At 38.0% G+C, this 19,058-nt stretch overlaps 1 long non-coding RNA gene across 1 annotated transcript in view; it reads right to left on the reverse strand.

Annotated features, from left to right (window-relative positions):
* Nucleotides 1-19,058, reverse strand: part of LOC120498008 — a 35,771-nt gene that overhangs the window by 5,432 nt on the left and 11,281 nt on the right. The window contains exons 2-3 of the long non-coding RNA XR_005626609.1: nt 12,115-12,319; nt 8,103-8,191 (exon numbers count right to left, since the gene is read on the reverse strand). This is a non-coding gene — a long non-coding RNA (uncharacterized LOC120498008). The remainder of the gene's footprint in view (nt 1-8,102; nt 8,192-12,114; nt 12,320-19,058) is intronic.

Genomic DNA, 19,058 nt, shown 5'->3' on the forward strand with positions numbered 1-19,058 from the left:
TCAAAGAAGCCAGTCATGCAATACTAAAGGCATGTGGTTTTATAGCTCCTAGCAGCAGTCTAAAGGAGTGGAATCCCCCTGGAGCTCCATGGAGATTTCAGTGGGCACAAATGCAATGAAATATTATCAATTTTGCATTACTTTTATACAGAACAGGTGTCTCACTATAAAATATTCCTACTCAGGTGCTGAGAGAAGATGACCTGTTGAAAAAAGACAACAAGTTCACTTTAAAACAATTGAATTAGGCAGTATAGACTCTTTCCCTGTGCCTTTATCTGGGTACGTTTTATGTCATTGGACAGCCACACTTACAAAACGTAACCCTCCAGCAGATATGGCTTAAAGAAATGGGACATTATAATCACAAAACACTTAAAATAATCACAGTATTTTTCCCCCCTCAAGTGAAAACAGTTGTGAATGGTGTGAGTGTCATGTTTTACTTATATGCTCAATCACAAAGGAAGATCTGTCTGCTGGTTCACAGAACAATTTTTTCCCCCACATATAAAAGGTTAAAAACACAAATCCAAAGATCCCAGATGAATGAGTTAAAATTCCAATCCCACTAAATGATCATTTTAACCACTGATTTCAGCAAAAGGTTTCACATGGCATTTATAAAGCTCCAGCCTGACCCACCTTCCTTCATAACCCCTGCCATGGAGATTTGCAGACAAATTCATGCATCAATACCATAATCGTTATTCAGTCAAGTACCCAAGGGGGTGTGAGAGCAGAGGAGGAAAGGAAATAGATATTCAGTGAACCTCCACTGAGTATGCAATTCAGAGATGTTAATAAGCACAGCCGTGTGGAAAAGATCAGCAGACTTGCTCTGCCTCCTCCTCAGCAGTCAATGCTCTCTCTGTGGACCACAGGCTTTCCTCTTCTACCTTTTGCTTCAAATGGAAGAGTTATTCTGAGCTTGTACTCCAGTGTAAAATGAGTGAAAACAATGCTGGTCCTGGGGCTCTCATAGGAAAGCTCCAAGCACAACATCGTGGATAGGCAAATCACTTCAGTCTGTAATACAAACATTTTAATTTTCACTTGTTTCAATCAAAGGGTTTTTTCCAGTCAAAAAAATCCAGCATGACAATGCTGTCTCTTTAAAATAACTCATGTGTTTCAGGGTGTAAATACAAACTTCAGCAGTGAGGATGAATAAAACGAGTATGGTGGTAACCAGTCCAACAGAATGCTTACCCCAAAACTGGATTATCTCCGCTTCTGTTTTCTTGACAAGATTTTTAGGGGAATTCAAATGCTTCAAACATATTTGAATTGAGTTAATTTTGTGATGATGCACAGCACAAGTAAACTTATTAACAAAAATAAGAGCTATAAATATATAATATATAATACTGACTATAATTAAATGTTTTCATTCTCTATCTGCATTATGTATATCTATTTTGTAAAATCACTATTTCTGGTTCTGCCAAAACTTGAATAAAGGATCTCTCAATTTAAAAAAGAGAAAATACATCTGTGATTTCTGTCATTTTCAGTAAAGGGTTGTGGGTGAGCTGGATAGTTTGTACATCCTACTGTGTTCTTTTTAATACAGTTTTTATGTCTCACCTGCCTATATTTTCAGATAGGAAATTCTAATCTGGGAAGCTTTTCTCAAAAGCAGAAAAGGAATACTGAAAGACCTCTCTAATGTCTGAAAAATATTGTTACTAAACCTCCACTTATATTTTCAGACTCCCCTGGAAATAACCTCCTCATTGGTGTGTGCCTACATGACAGAAAAGGGCAGTACACTACAGAATCACTATTTGTGAAGAACTGTCAGTCTAGCTTGTGAAGACAACTCTGGTTGTTTGACTTTCAAAAAGTATTACAAAAATCTTAGAACCAGCTTCAAAAGTGAAGTGGCTGCACTGTGCAGCTTTCTGACAATTTCTGTTCTGGTTCTATTTTTATACTAAAGAAATTCAGAATAAAAAAAGTGCTGTGGTTGAGGAAAAAAAAATATATCCAAACCACTGACACTTAGGTAGTTACATTTAGCAGCTTTTCAAGGCTTTGATCACCTGCCACTTGTCTGGAGGTGATATATGGTTAAACATTCCCAGCCAAAAAGCAGTTTCTGGGAAGAAGATATTATCACTGGAAGAGTAGCAAGGGGTATTGATCATACTGCAGCACATTGAACCGTACCTCTGAGACTTCAGATTTTCTTCCTCAATACACAGAAAACTATAAGAATCTGTCCTTATTGTTTTTAATGACTTTTAGCCAACTAAGATTTCTTTTTTTTTAAAGACTTTCCTTTGGCCAAGCCTTGGGTGTGCAGTAAGAGAATTATTTTTACAAGTAGAATTAGTATTAGAAGTAAATACTAGAGAAAACATCAACAACAAAAAAATCAAGCCAATTACAAGTAGATTAATATCTACAAGGATATAGAGCTACTAAAACTTGATGGAAAGCAATCACCGGACTTCATTTTCAGAGCAAGAAGGGCTTATATTAACACAGATAAAAGGGCAATATCTTGATCCAAAGCACACTAATGTCAATGGAAAGACTGATCAAGCTCTAATTTTCATGGACAAAGATGAGACTGGGGACCGGTCAGCCTTCTGAGAATGGATGGAGAAAAAAATTACTGAAACACCAGCTAAATCACACATTGTGAATTAATCAGCTATTCTGTTGTAATCGCCCCAGCAGAAAGGATTTGCTTACTATAAAAAATGTAAAATAAATTGTCTGTGCTTGCTCCAATAATAAGCAACTTACATTAGCCTTAGGTGTCTAAGAAAGCCATACAGACACTTGCCAAGTACACAGGATAGGCTATAAATTGACACCATAGTCTACCATATATTCACATATTTAAATAGCCACACCCTTTCTTGCCAACATATTGTTTATCCTCACTATCAAATGCAAATTTGAGAATTCTAACAAAAAGTCAATAGCTGCCATGGGACTTAGGAGGCAACCAGGATAGCAATTCCCACAGTAACCATTAGAGTACTAGGGGCAAAACCTATTAATTGAGAGTAGCATAAGCCTTGACTCCCCAGGTGGTTAGGCCAGATAACGTTCTGGGGGGTAACGTTCTCACTACCATGGGGGGTAATGTTCTCACTACCCATGGGACCCCCAAAGGGGTGGCTTATGCCCCCTCGCCGGTCAGGGGCCAGCCTGGGGGGCTGCTGTGTTCTGCTGCCATGAGGCTCCACACTGGTTGCAACCCGGAAGGAATCAAGCAGGTAGAGCCATATGCCAATAGACCCTTATGTGGGCAATGAGCAGCAACAGCCTCTTCCTTACCCAATTCCAGTCTAAATACTTTAACTGAATTGACATTTAATTACCAGACATGATTTTAACATGGCAAGAGTCCCATTCATGGGAGCTCATTCACATCAAAACTACCTAAGACAGGTGGATGGGCCACCTCTAAGCCACAGAAGGGATGCATCTGTTTATGTGTTTGATAAATAGTCAGTTCTGATTCTCACTTGCCTTTGTACTGGTATCTGAAAGTCCATTTTCCTCTCTTCCTGGAAACCCTAGCTGGAAAATTGAGTATGCACTAGTCAGTGGGCAGGGAAGTTTGATCAGCCAAGGACTAGAGAATAACCTCACTCTTGTCCTTATGGACAGTTTTCTATAGTGTTCTGCCACAGACTCAGAAAGGTAAAAATGGCCTCAGAATTTCCCTTAGCAGGTACCATCATTTTTGTTGATGAGGGAGGTAGAGATATGAATCACAGTAGAACTGAGTTTCAGGCTCCATAGGAACCTCTCACTTAATGTTTGGGAACAAATCCCAACTTACTTCTGAACAAAATAACTACACTCCATATATAGGCATACTGTCCTGTCTAAATCCCTGAAAAGCAAGAAGTTCCCAAACGCCACCTATGTACCAAAAATACCCAGAAGAGAGATGGTTGCATTTTATGATGATGAATCACAGCAGTGACAGAAAAAATCTGGAATCTTGTTATTCAAACTCAAGGAAACCATGCACATTACAGAGGGAATGATAAACAGATTTAAAGATTTGATTAATATGCCACCCCAGCCTTGGATACTCAGCAAATTACTGTGCTACCTCAATTTACCAAATAGCTTTCACTGAGAGAAAAGGAAAGTTCAACTACATGTTCAATACCAACAGAGAAAAAGTGATTCCCCCCTTCTGACTCCTGAAATTAATATCCCTGAGGTATCAGTACCAGCACTTATCAGTGTAGGGCTGAACCCAGGTCAGCAAATGTCTAGTACCTTTCCTGTGCAGATGCTGGTATTCCTGAAGTTATTTCCCTGGACAATGAGATGAGAAAAGAAATAAGGAAATAGGAGCACTCCTACAGAGAACCACAGACCCCCTCGTACAATGTCAAAAGACTCTTCATCATAGCAAATTCTCATGTCACACTTTTTTGAAGATTATATTTCAGTATTTCTGTATGTGAGCTACATAGACTCGATCCCACCAAACTATTGGATTACTAAAAATCAATTTACTATGGGATTACTTAAATACCATGCTATGTATCTAGTGACTAACTGCACATAGTGTGTGTGATATTCTGACTTGAGTGAGCTCAGCTCAAAAGGCACCTGCACAAAGCTTTTCAAAGCAACTGCAATAAATTTTACTGGTTGTGGGAAACCTTATAAACATTAAATAATGTCGTGCTTTATAAGCATTTCATTCAATGTGACTAAACACATGGATAGCATTGGGGATGATATTTAACTTTTTCCATGTGCAGATTTAATACCACAAGAAAATTTGAGTCCCTTATTGCTAATTTTCCACCATGTGGTAACTATTTGGTTGTTTTTTTAAACATTACTGAATTACAGAATTAAATTACAGAGCACAGCAACCACCAGTGGGCGTTGTATATCCCTCTGGCTTAGCACAGGGTCACATATACTGGCATTAAATCATGACAGTATTCCTACTGCAGTACTGGTTGAGTTAATACAGGAATGAACACACTAGCTGGGGAGATCACGTGCTTATGTACTTCTAAAAATAGAGCACACTAATGTCAGATTTGATTGATGTGACTCCATCAGGTTCCTGTCATTTTTAGCACACCTGTGACAATAACACACTGTACAGAGGTACATATAATGCTGGTGGAAAGCCCTGTTAGCATACATACCTCAATTAAATCAAGTTAGACTAATTTATACAGCTGTGCAGGTCCACATGTAAAATGAGAAGTGTCCATGAAAGTTGAAGCTAGAAACATTCACAATATGGAAAACGAGGGAAAAGTATGGTTTTTAGCTTCCCTCACAGGTTAGTTTACAACCTTAATCACTCCTTTTGGAGAGAGAAGCATTTTAACAGACCCACTGCAAACTGCCTCAGGAGAAAATGAAACAATAACCACAAACATTTCATTCTTTCAGTATCAGTGATGAAGACCATTTATTTCCACTGGATGAGTGGAACAGATCTTTGTTGTCTTTCAAAGTGCATCTTTTAAAATTTGACTAAAGTTCAGAGTTTTTTCTCTATTTAACATACTAATGTACATCAACAGTGTGGTATCTGAATATGTTCCTCAAAAGCAGGAAAAAAATCTTCCAGATCCTATTCACTCCAAAATTGTGTATAAATATACAGGATTACAAATACACTGCCTAAGCTTTATGGAGCATGATAAATGCTCCTGAAGCATTTCCAAACGCACAGTTCCTGAATTAGTTTATTTCTTTACTTACCACATCTTGGGTGTGTTTGAGACAACACTCACAGCAACAGATCATAATCAGTATTGATAAGAATGGAACATAAAGTCCAATTCCTATCAAAGTAAGCACAAAGATTTTAGCTACTCTTTTTAGAACAATCAATGGTAATTAATGTAGCCTCAGCCAGGTTTAATTAATTCTGTCCTAGTTATTGTCTCTCAATATTGAGGGGAACAAAAAATTCTCTCAGTCTCTACTACCTAACATTTGCAAAGACATACATAGAAAAAGAGCGAACAGTTGTTAAGAAAAACTCCCAATTATCTGTCATTCTATTCTCTCCAGACATATTACTTACCTAAGGGAGTAAAGAGAGCAAGGTGTGAGTTAAGTACCTTGTACACTGCTGGTTCCAATTTATATCTGACAAAACCTTCTGTATTAATATTATTATTAAGATTAGTAAAAGGTAGAGGAAAGGATGGAAGCAGACCCACCCCTCAAAAAACCATAACCAAAAAAATTAAATTACAAAGAAGGAATGAAGAAAAAACTTATGGGGAATATCCATACAGGGGGGAAGCAGAGAAGAGACAAAAGCAGAAAGGGCAAAAAAGCATCAAGTAAGTATTCGTTCTTATGATTCCTATTTTAAAAATCCTCTTTGAGACACTGTGTTAAGTGCTGAACTCACTTTCATTCATCTGTTCAGTAAAGTCTGTATTCTGGAGAGTTTTAGGATAGAAAACCCATTACTTATGCCCCAGGGCTCAAAGGGGCTCGGTTTCAGAACACACATTAATTCTCAGAATATCCTTTCACCTTAGCCCATACTAGGACCTTTGAATTGTGTTCCTGTCCTTATATTAGTAACTCCCTATGCATATTTGCCTGGAAAGTATCATGTATATTAACAGCCTTTTGATACACAATTCCCCATATTTTTTAGATCTTGTTGCATTTCAATGTTACTGTATTTTACTTAGCAACTATTATATTGCATATAAAACTACTGAAAAATTCAGACAGCATCAGTCCAGCCTTTATGCTTTTTGTGCTCAATACCAGACAAACAATACTTTCCCTGGCTAACTATTTTTTGGCATCATGCAAATATCCAAGACCAAAGTATTTTCTAAATATTAATTGGATATAACAACTACACAACTGCTGTGTGGACAACCAGCAGTATTTGCTCTTCTTTTGTTAATAATACTAAGCTCGCAGGAGCTCATTAACAGTCTTCATCTAGACAATCATTTAAGCATCATGTCAGATGAACAGGATATGGGTCAGTGAATTAGCTAGTAGTCTTTTACTGAGACATCACTCCACAGCTACAGCATGGCTTGTCAGGCCAAGTCAAAAATGAATATACACAGATCTTCATTTGCCTCTTGCTCAAAATACAAGTTCCTCCATTTCTTATTTCCAGTATGGCACCATATCCTCCACTCTACTCCATCAGCCTCTAATGCTTCAAAATTTCACAAAATACGGAAAAAAGGACTACACAGCATGCTTTTATTAACAGTTTCTGTAGAGACTTATTTTTCAATCCATATCTAAGATTATTTCCAATAGGTCTTACCTGACTGTACTGGTAGAAAAATCTTTAAAAAGCTCTTATAAAAGGAAAGACCATCTTCGTGTTTCTTGCATTATAATACAAAAGCAGTTCATCAGTACCTAAAGAATTACATCTCTGCAGGAGATTAATACAACTCTCTTTCTGCTGTAGACAGGATAAGCTTTGCTAGAATTTCAAACTTCCTCCTAGTATCATGAAGAGGTAAAAGCTCCTTGTAGTTTAAGGGAATTGAGCATTTCTATGTAATTCTACCATTTCCTTTGTAAATTTTAAAAGCATTGCTTTAGAAAGTTATCTAATAAATCCTTCACTTGTTATATTATGTTCTATATATACAGAATCTATTTTTCATTATGCAGAAGCTAAAAGGCCAAAAGTACAGATTTGTGTGTGCCCATCACCATTGAAGAGAAAAGAAGCACAACAAAGTAACTTCTCCCAGGGGAAAGAACATTGTGAGAGAACATTGTCACCTGCCTTAGGGAAAAACCAAAGGACTTCAAAACCCATCCTAGAGATCAGTTTAGAGTGCAGACATCATAATAGATAACTCAGAGGAATTAAACCTGCAACTTCCTGAGTATCTTTTATTACTATTTTCTGCATCCTGTAAATATTTGCTGGTTCAATTAATATTGTAATGTTATTTACATCCTAAGTGAAAAGGAAGATGTATTCTCCATTTTCAACTTCCTCTGTCTTGAAGACTGCATTGATTGCAAGGGGTTTAGAGATTCTGAGCTCCAAGATAACACAATGTCTTATTGCAACTGCACTGTAAGACAGCAAAGAAATGCTTGTGGAGCCAACTTACCTCTGTTTGAGAAAGGCTTTTTTCCATCTCTGAGCACATTACAAAATCAGGCATCAACATTTATTTATGAGAAGAAGTAGCAGAAGCACCTGCAATTGACATAGTGCAGACAATAGATGCTGGGCTAACTAAGAAAGTATGCTGCTGAGGCAGCAGGTGAAGGCAGCTTCACCATCAAGCACTGAGACAGAACACCCAACTATGCCAAGAAACAGAGGCTATGTCAAACAAAAATTGGACCGATCCAGTGCAAAGGGGAAAAGATGGTGCAGTAGCTTCACAATGACAGTATGCTGCTTACTGTCCTGTGGTTTTATTTCATCTGGTTGAGCTGTTATTTTCTTCACCAAACATCTGTTTATCATCTCTGCCTCTGCTTATGATCTACACTGGTAGAGTGTTGATATGGGAGCACTCAGACCCAAATTAGATACTGCGTTCCTTGACATCCTTCTTTAATCACTTCCTGGCACTACTGCATGAGCTGCCTACAGTACAGACCTAATGCCAAAAGTAGCTACTGCTTTCTGGTTTATACTGCTCTGATAGTTGCCAGGGAAGAGAGCAAGCAGACATTAAAGCTGCAGGTAACTACCTTAAATTAGTTGCTAGGGAAATAGAATTAACTACAATTATTCTACAGTAGAATGACAAGAATCTTGTACGTATAAGCCTGCACATCAATACACAGAATGAAAGATTAACCTAAATCTGAAACTTCCTTTGCTATCTCTATTTCAGTCTTCAGATCTGTTCTGGCATTTGCCAGAGAGGGGAGAGTAAATAAAAGCCTTTGCCCTCCAAAATCATATTTTACCAAAGGAAAAAAAATGAGAGATTAAAACTGTGGGAATAATTGGTCTTGTCAACAAGGTTCCCAGATAACAGCTTTAGACTTGTTTAAAGTACCATAGATGAGAAATCTGGATGTTTGCATTGCTAGGAGGAAGATAAAGCGGTAAAGAGAACTGTTTAAGTGTCCCTGACATATAAAACTAAACTCTGGTTTAAAAACAGATTGCTTTGTTCCTCATGGCATCACCGTGCCTCTTTTAAAGATCAGAGGAGCTTGTAAAGCTGTGTGGTTGCTGGCATATTCACCACGTATGACAACTATTAAGTAAAAATAAAGATGAACACCGATTTTTGGAGTGTTACAGGAATACTGGACTGACAACAGAGTGGGGAAGTGAATAATAAAAATCTGATTTCTCATAATTCATACCTGGTTTTTTTCCTACATCCTGCTGGTTTTTCACCTTCTCATATGTTGCCAATCCTTATGCACTCAAAGTATTGAGAAACAGGTGAGGAGAGTAACAAAACATGGGACAGAATACAAGTCAGGGAGCAGCTACGAAAACAATGGTAAAAATTGCTTGGAAAACTAGAAATACTACTGGGAAATAGAAGTTGTTCTTGGATTTCTCCTCTACACCATCCCATTATCCTCTAACTGAAAGTAGATCCAGTGTTATATTTTTACCTACTACTTTTATCATCAGATTTCTCCATTGTGTAAAAACACCCACTGAAACCACTGGGTATCCAGTCATTATTTCCCTTTATATTCATATGCTAGGAAACATTTCTTTCCCAATTATAGACAAAGAGTGGAACATGCTTCCTAGAGAGGTGGTTGATACACCAAAGATGCATTTGGAAAACAATGTGTTTTAACTTCTGTTCATCCCTAAGGTGGTCAGGCAGTTAGACCAGACAACTGTTGTCCCTTCCAACTGAACCATCCAATTCCACTCTGTTTGTATTTCAAGGAGCAGACCACATCATACTTTTTGCCTTTTCTATCTTCCCTCTGCACAACTTTTTTTAAGTCAAGCAAAGTTATCTAGGCAAAAAAAATAATCTTTTTCCTCCAGATAAATAAGTAAACATAGAAAACTGCCTCCCTCTCCATGTTTCTCATGCGTAATCTTAAATTGGTAAAGAGTTTGCATCAAGTCATGCCCTGCACATATTTACAAGATGTGGATGTATGCATGCACTTACAAGCACATTCCTGTACTACACTCTAAAAGCACTGCCCCAAGCTAAATTAGAGAATTTATCTTTTGCTTTCTGAGACATAGTATTATATAATGGGTTTGGGTTGGAAAGCACTTTTAAAAGTCATGTACTCCAACCCTCCTGCACTGAGCAGGGACATCTTCCAGTAGACCAGACTGCTCAGAGCCACGCCCAATCTGACCTTGAATGTCTCCAAGGAAAGGACATCCACCACCTCTTTGGGCAACCTGTTCCAGTCTTTCACCATGCTCATTGTAAAAGCCTTCTTCCTTAGATCTAATCTAAATCAACCCTTCTTCTGTTTTTCATATTACAAAAGCCCTGCTAAAAAGTCCTACATTTCTTATAAGGCCCTTCAAACACTGAGAGGTTGCAATGCCCAGCTCTTTCAAGTTGTCTTCATAGAAGAGGTGCTCCATCACTTTGATCATCTTCATGGTCTTCCTCTTAATCCAGTCCAACAGGTCCACATCTTTCCCTTGCTGAGGACTTCACAGCTGGACTCAGTACTCCCGGTGGCATCTCGCACAAGTAAAGCAGAGGGGTGGAATCCCCACCCTCTCTCTGCAGCTCATGATGCTTTGGATGCAGCCCAGAACATGCTTGGCTTCCTGGGCTGCAAGTGCAAATGGCTGGGTCATGTCCAGCCTCATTGGCACCCCCAAGTCCTTCTCAGCAGGGTTGTTCATGATCCATTCATGCCCCAGAGTCAAGCAACAAACTACGCCTAAGAGAAAACCAAAAGGGTGTAGCAGCAGACTGCTGTGAAAACTAATAAATCAGAGGCAACCACTGCTTTAGTTCAGTTTGTCAAGTACTGCTTTTTAAGTGACCTTTGAAAGACTTCAATAGGCTGAATAGGTTTTCTTTGATTGCAGGGGATGAAGCTCAATCTATACTGCACAAAGTAGCAGAACACCTTCAATGAAGCAAAAGGAGGCATGGAGGATTTGGGATAAAGAGGAGGTCTTCACAGAGCTAGTTGTTATCAGACTGTGATCCATACCATTATCCTTTATATAGGCACTGTTCATTCTCTAATTACCACAGGATAAATTAGTGTGCAGACAGAGTGGCAACAGCAGCTATGCAGTACCTGTTCATTATCTCAGTTGTAACCCAAGATCTAAGCTACGCAGGTGATCACTTAGTGACAAAATAAAGTTGTCTTACACAAGAATCAAGGTACAATATTAACTGTCTGTGTGCCTGCACTTACCTACAAAATATTACCCCTTTCATTGTTGTCAGAGACAGTCATCTGTGGAAGCACAGAGTCCGGAGACCTCCTGTGGCCCATTGCATTGTCTATGCAGTTTCCTCAAATGGCTTAATTATGTACCCTTGGGAGATTTAAACATCTATTAGCTCAAATTGTTAATGGTTTACAAAATCCTGCTTGTATTACTAAAACAGTTTCGAATAATTGCTACTAAATAAATGGCGAGGACGTATTTTATGCCTGATTCATATCAATCACATCCAAAGACAAATGGACACAGGTCCCAGTAGCAGAACTGTGACTTGGTGATCAAGTTGCAGCAGTTCATGCATTCAGCTCTGAAAAACCTTTTATCAATTCCTATCTGTTGGCCCAGAGCCGATTATCGAACAAAGCAAGCAGGATTTGGCCCACCATGTGCTCCATTTTGAAAGCACACAGCTGGGATCGCCAGCATAAGCAAATGTTGGCAGTGTTTAACTCTGTCAGGAATGCTCTGTTACATATGCTATGGGACTGTCCAAATCCCTGGCAGAAAATAAAGTGCCAGTGTTTAAGTAACCAAATCTTTTAAAAATACACATTTGTTTATTTTAGCAGCTCTAAGTGTACTCCCAAGGATAGCTACAGCACTAGAAGAAGGCTGTTCTGAGAATAATCCATTTCCAAAAGAAAAAATCTTATGAAATAAAAAGCAACAAGAGAATCTTTCACATTCCTTGCAGGAATTAGCTCTGAACTGAAATTTTTAAAGGAAATCACCTTTCATCTTGAGTCCTGGGTCACTTTTACTGAAGACTGTACCTTCCTCACTTTATCACCTTAGGTATCTTCTGGTGCTGGCTGTAAATCACAAACTTGGAAGAGAAGCTGCATCTATACCATGTTTACTGTGGCTTGCTTGTCTCCATTTGTTTAAATTGCCTTCTATCACAGATTGGCTGAAATTGGTCCAGGGTGCCGAAGCCTAGCAAATACAAATATATTTGACAAAGTGGGCTGCAAGTAGATGAAAGTTATGAAACATTATATTTATAATTTATCTTTCACAAGCTAACATAAATATCTGCCCTTCTTTCTGTACCTTACAACACTCTAGAACAAAAAAGTTACGACTGAACCAGACATAAAAATCTAAAGTAAATCAAAATTCTAAAGCAGTATCCCTCAATTTCATTTATAATGCTTCTCAATACAACTCATTTATTCTCTTATCTAAACTTTCTAACCACACAGTAAACATGTAAATAAACTTTTTTGTCCTTGTTGCTAAAGCACTTTGTACAGTGTTGGATTTCAACTACTAATATCAATAACCTATAACTAATGTTTACCTAAATGCAAGTACCCAAAAGACTGACTTGGAAATGGATGGTCTATTTACTTAACTTGTGATTAGTACAAACGTTCAATCTTTAAAATTGATTTATTTCTAAACACTCATTCTTCCCCATTTGATTTTCTGACAGAAGTTACCTGTAGGTTAATGTAAAGGTAAAGCTGGGGTAGTCAGCTGCAGAATACTGAGCTGCATGAATTTTAATGTAAATGCAATTTCAAAGAGAAGTCTTGCACAAGCTTCCTTTTTTCAGCTAACATTTATTTTTCTTGTCTTGTATTGCTTTCAGCAATATGCCAACATAATGAGTTTTTCTTAACTTATATTCAAGATTTAATACTCACTGAAGAAAAAATTCACAAGAAAGGCAGATAATGCACCTTTCTCCAGTCCTGGACTCCAGCTCAAGAATCATCATGTGGCAGTACGTGGTAAGGCCCATATGCATCTTACACAGAATCAAAACACCTTTTCCCTTTTCACGGATCCTCTGCAGTGCTACAGAAACCCTTTCTTCTCTAGAGATCTACAGTTTTGAACAGACCACATGGAAAATTCTCTACCTTTGAAAAAGTGTGACTCAGCACTCAAAGCAGGACTGTGGTCCTCAGATCGGGCCAGCAGCAATACCAACAGATGAAATTAACTTGGAACCGGGAACTAGACGTCTTTACATTTCACTTAAAGCTCTGATTGAAATTACTCCTGGACATGAAAATTCAGGAGAAATATCAGACACGGTAACAGCTCACAATGCTGTGTCAGTCTCAAAAAAACCTTTCTACCTCACCTCATCTCTCTGAGCACAGGGGTGGCCTACAGCTGCCTGAAGAGATCAAGGGCTGACCTAGAGTGTGTGCTGACACAACCAACCTATTAAAGACTCAAGATAAAAGTACAATACTAGGAACTGATGACAGAATTTACTCTAATCACTTCCACCTACCTTGATAAAAAAGAAAAGGAAATACCTCTGTCTCAATCATTCAGTTTGAAGAAACTGAATTGTTGGTAAGAGAAAACCTGCAAAATAGTGCTTTAAGATACCTGTTAAAAGCCTCTTAATATATCTGTGTATGTCTTCATTAGATTTACCTGAAGGTCAGAAAGAAAAGTAACCAGTGATTTTTAGAGTTTTTTTAATATAGTTCTGGTTCACAAATTGTTCTGAAAAATAAACTGTTGCCCAAACATTCCAGTTTATTCCCACGACTGAAAAAACAGATGTGTCATAACACAGGACAGAGCTTGAAGAACTTTTGGGGGTAATCCTTCTGAAAATACAAACTATTCCCTTTAGCTAAGAATTTGTATACATAGTACTACTGCATGAAAAGCAATTTTTAAACTAGAGTTTACTTTAAGTAGATAAGAGACCAAAGCCATGTTCCAAAGTGTTAGGACACATAAGTATGATAACTGCCTTACCAAACAGAGCTTATCCAAATGACAGTGTGAAATCCTCACTGTTTGCCTGTATTATTTTTAAGTGCTTTCTAAAACCAACTGTCACCAAAACACATATTACCAAAAGGATGATTTTTTTTTTTTTAAATGCAGTATGTTTGGGAAAATACATACTACATATTGTGTTTGTGGCCATTCTTACAGTGGTCTCAGCTGCTTCCCATCTACAAAACAAGTCACCAGGATGGGAATGGAACTTCACTTGCAAAGTAATAGCCTTCAAATTAAGGAAACTCAAGTCCTTCATCTATTGCTATATGTTCAAGTGCCACAAACTAATAGCACTAGAGAGAGAGAATATCCCAGATTTGAAGAGACTACAAATTGTGAAGGAATTTCTGAGAGTGTTACATAAAATAGGTAATCAAAACTACTCCTGCATTAAAAAAAAAATAAAATCAGCTACTACTTTTGCCAGTCTAGAAACTAACTGAAACTGATTAATGCCAAAAACTGTAATAAGGACCAGAGAAAGTATTTAATTTCCTTATTTTTCTAATAAAGTTCAGTAGTTCAGTGTATTGCCCTTTCAACAGTTTTTTTTAGGCTATTATTCCAAGTTGCCTTGGCTTTATTGCAGATGTCAGAGGCTTGATGAGATGTTCAGTATTGGTTTCATATGGCAAGGGGGGTGAGGAGAAGCCAGTGCCAGCTCCAAACCCACTGCAGGACACAGGTGAGGATATCAGAGGAGTGAGAAAAAAAAAATCCCACAAACAAGGACAATGGAGAAGAAAGGAAAGATGCTCCAGGGCTGGAGCAGAGCTTCCCCCAGCAGCCTGCCCAGAAGACCATATTAAAGTAGAAATTCCCTGCAAACCATGAAAAGCACCAGAAAGAAGCAGACAGCCCCTGCAGCACATGAAGGGCAACACTGCAGTGGGTGGATGCTCCCTGAACAAAATTGCAGCCCATGGAAAACCCCTGCTGGAGCAAGCTACTTATGCCCATGAAGGTCCCAGGTTGGAGCAATCTGTCACTGAAGAACTTTAGCCTTTAGAACAGAAAAGTATGAGGAGGTAGGAGCAGCAGAGAGAAACTGATTTGGACTGACTGTAACCCAATTCCCCATCCTCCTGCATCTCTAGGAGTTGGGAAGGGGTAAGAGAATGAAGGGAGGTTGAGCCTGGCAAAGAGAGGGGACAAGGGAAGGTGGTGTTATATTTGTTTTTTTTCAAGCTAAGTCTGTTTTGTCCAGGATGGTAATAGGTAAGTGGCCCCTCATCTTCATCTCAGCCACAAGCTTTTCCATCTTTTTTAATTCCTCTGTACTGAATCATAGAATGATTAGGTTGGAAGAGACCTTCAAGATCATAGAGGCCAACCCATGCCCTAACACCTCAACTAAATCATGGCACCAATATGGTACTGTTGAGAAGGTGGAGTGCAAGAGCAGCTGGGAGGGCATCTGGAAGTCTCCCAAGACCACTTTGTCACAGGTTATAAAGTACTTTTACAGGCTAGATGTCTCTGAACATTTCACCATCATGGATCCTTCTTTTCGTATTAGCAACGGAGAACCCCAAAAACGGCATTTACAGTATATTCCTTAGACAGTTCTTTGGACACTTCACCATCATGGATCCTTCTTTTCTTATTAACAACAGAACAACACCAAAAATGGCATTTACAGTATATTCCTTAGACAGACCATGTTATTTCCTTCACTAAATACTTTCATTTGGAACATATTCAGCATTTACCTTGATTTACATCATATTACAACCTTTTTCCCCACACAGCTTTACCTATAGTTATACACATACTACACAGGACTGCAGCATCGAACATGTTCATTGCATTTAGTGCTTACTTTGAGGAGATAAAATAGTGAACATCTGAAATTGCATGCAGATCTTTCAGCAATTTTTGTAATTGGATCACCTTTTGTAAGGTGATCTACAGATACATAGCATTTTTCTCATGTGCATCCAAAATTTTAGGTGTTTTATTTGTACCAAATCCCCATTCCAAGTGTTTATGATGTGGTTATAACCAAGAAACAAAATAAGAAAACCTCATATTCCCATTGTCTATCCAAAATGTATTACACGGTAAGATAAGCCTAAATACTAACTACTAACTAAATTCTACTAAATTCTAAATACTAACTACTACAGTTGGGACAACTAAATTCTTGCTATAGCTATTTTGCTTTCTGAAGAAGTCAAAGATAAAATGACAAATGTAGATGTTACCAGATCAAAATGATACTGTTCATTAAAAACATGAAAATTCTAGAACAAACCTGTAATGCCCAACAGCCTACTTGCCTTCTGGTACTGATTTGGAAAACAAAATGAGATTTCTCTGCCAATATTGCCATCAGACTCATATATGTGAACACAAATGGGTAATGACTTACCCAGGGTAATTAAGTTCATTCCCTTGATATCATTACTGTCCCACTCAGGAATGCCTTCTACAAACTTGTCAAATTCCATCCTAAAAGATGTTAGTTTTTCTTCTGAGTTCCACTAACATTAATTACATTTCATGTACATTTACAGGCCCTGCTATTTAATTTCTAAATTCTCTCCAAGCTTCATCCAGCTAAATAGCTATAAATTCTCCTAAGTTCTCATTCAAGTCCCTGAGCTCTGGACTTGTTTAGCCTGAAAAAAAAGGAGGATCAGTAGAACTTAATTGTTCTCCACAACTACTTGAATGGAGGTTGTAACAAGGTGGGTGACAACCTCTTTTCCAAAGTATCAGCAGTATCAGTATCAGACAATAGAAAGTCTTGCCAGGATGTTTAGATTGGATATTAGGAAAAATTTCACTGAAACTATTACTGAGAATTGAAATGGGCTGCCCAGGGAAGGTGGCTGTGTCATGATCCCCAGAGGTATTTAAAACAGGTTTAGATGTGGCACTTGGGGTTTTGTAGGGAACTTGGCAGAATTAGGTTTATGGTTTCTCTTGATGAGCTTTAAGGGTCTTTTCCAATCCCAATGATTCTATGATTATACAGCTGAATGTACTGTACATTCATATTCTCTCCTGTAATTGATAAAATCACTTATTTTATGATTTAATTTAAACTAAATTTACTCATTTTACCATAATCCATAGTTACTTTCTCTGGCCTGTTGTTTATAGTCCAAGAATCATTAAGTTCTGCATGGATCTCCTGAGATCCAATCCCTTGAGTCCAACCTGCATGCTCATGGAAGGTGAACTAGAGCAAGTTGCCAGGACCACAGTGGACTCTTACTCAATGAAAACAAGTTAAAATAAAACCATCTCCTCTTCTTGCAGTGCTATCAGGCAGGAAAATGATCCTAGAATGCAAGTACTAATAAAAGCTAATATAAAACTCACTTTTATTAATATTGCATTAACCATAGCCAAAATCTCCAAGATTCTGGAGCCTCTAGCCAAGCAATTACCAATAGCACATGAAAAGCATCTGTGCTGCATCTAAAAACCTATCTGTATGTTTGGGGCTTTATGAGAGCACAGTCACTGCAAGCCATATCCAAACTAACTTAACTTACTCTCAATTTTAATCAGCTTCAGACATTAGGAGAGCAAGACACAAAAGCAGGCAAATACTCAGACAGTCAACCTGTTAGAAGTTGCAGTCATAGCAGTGAGCCTGCTACAGACAAACGCAGAACAATGTAAACTCAATATTGTCTTAGTAGGTATCTGCTTGTGGAGAGAGCAGAACGGATCACATTTGAAGCCAAAACTGCTTTTCAGATAATCCTTCAAAACACAAACTCCATCTAGTCTTTCCTATTGTAAAGCAAGTCATACAGACAGGGTTAAGACTGTGTCAGAGACTGGGTTTTGATTTTTATATTAGGAGTGAGAAATTACACGAAAAACTACGTTTTTTCATGTTGGTAATATTAGTTCTCTCAACCTTAATTAAAAACAAGATTTTGATTTTTCTGTTTGAAACAGAAGATGGCTTGTAGAGTTCATCCACATGCATGTCTGTGCATAAATATGAACACACCTTCCCTCTGTGAAAAGCCTAGCATCACACAGAAGAGAAACAAGAAGGGAAGAAGCCTAAAACTTTCTCCTACTGCTGTGCTGGCACTGACGGGGTTAAATTGAGTGTCCATTTTTACTGCCGGTTCAGATAAATGGGTTTCATTTCATTGTTTCCTTGTACTTGATAAGGTTTTTGGATTGATTCCGGTGGCTCACAGTGCCTTCCAGGCACAGGATGTTATTCATACTACTGCATCCAAAGGCTTTCACAACAATGTGGTTTCCTCTTACAAAGACAGGCATTACAAAACTAAAATATCAGCAAAATCAGTTTCTCCATTTTTGTAAAATGAAGAAAATTCTGTGAAATGAAATCAATTTTGTCACAGTACAATAACCATGACAACTAGAAATATCAAGAGAACTGGAAAAAATTCTCTCTTCCACCAGAATTGGACAATATTAACACAGTGTGGAGTCCATCATTCACCTTAGTAATCCACGGCTATAAAAGTATCTAAACATGTTTCAAATTATAGAAGCTCCTCTTACAGAGCAGGAAAGTATTTTTAACTGAGTCAATTAGCAGCAGCAGCAACTCAGGTTCCTATAACTGAAAAAGTATGTCTCTCCCCTCATCCTCAAATACAGCTAATAATGTCCAGTGAACCCCAAAAGGATTTGCATTACTTTGCACTCGGAAATACAGTGAATCTGATTGCTTCACAGCAGACTAAATTCAAGACTTCCGCATCACTGCCTCACCTCATCATTGACTCACATAGTTTCAGAATATCTGTACATCTCTGTATGCCTTCATTTAATGTAGTGTCTGCAATAACATGTACACTAACATCTATACACTCAACAGAAATGCTGCTAACATTCCTCAGTAATAATAAACTATTTTAAGAACTTAATTTTTTAATTAATTCAAAGAAGCCAAAGA

This window comes from Passer montanus, unplaced genomic scaffold (genome assembly GCF_014805655.1).
Source record: "Passer montanus isolate IOZ18808 unplaced genomic scaffold, ASM1480565v1 scaffold14, whole genome shotgun sequence".
NCBI classification, from domain to species: Eukaryota; Metazoa; Chordata; class Aves; order Passeriformes; family Passeridae; genus Passer; species Passer montanus.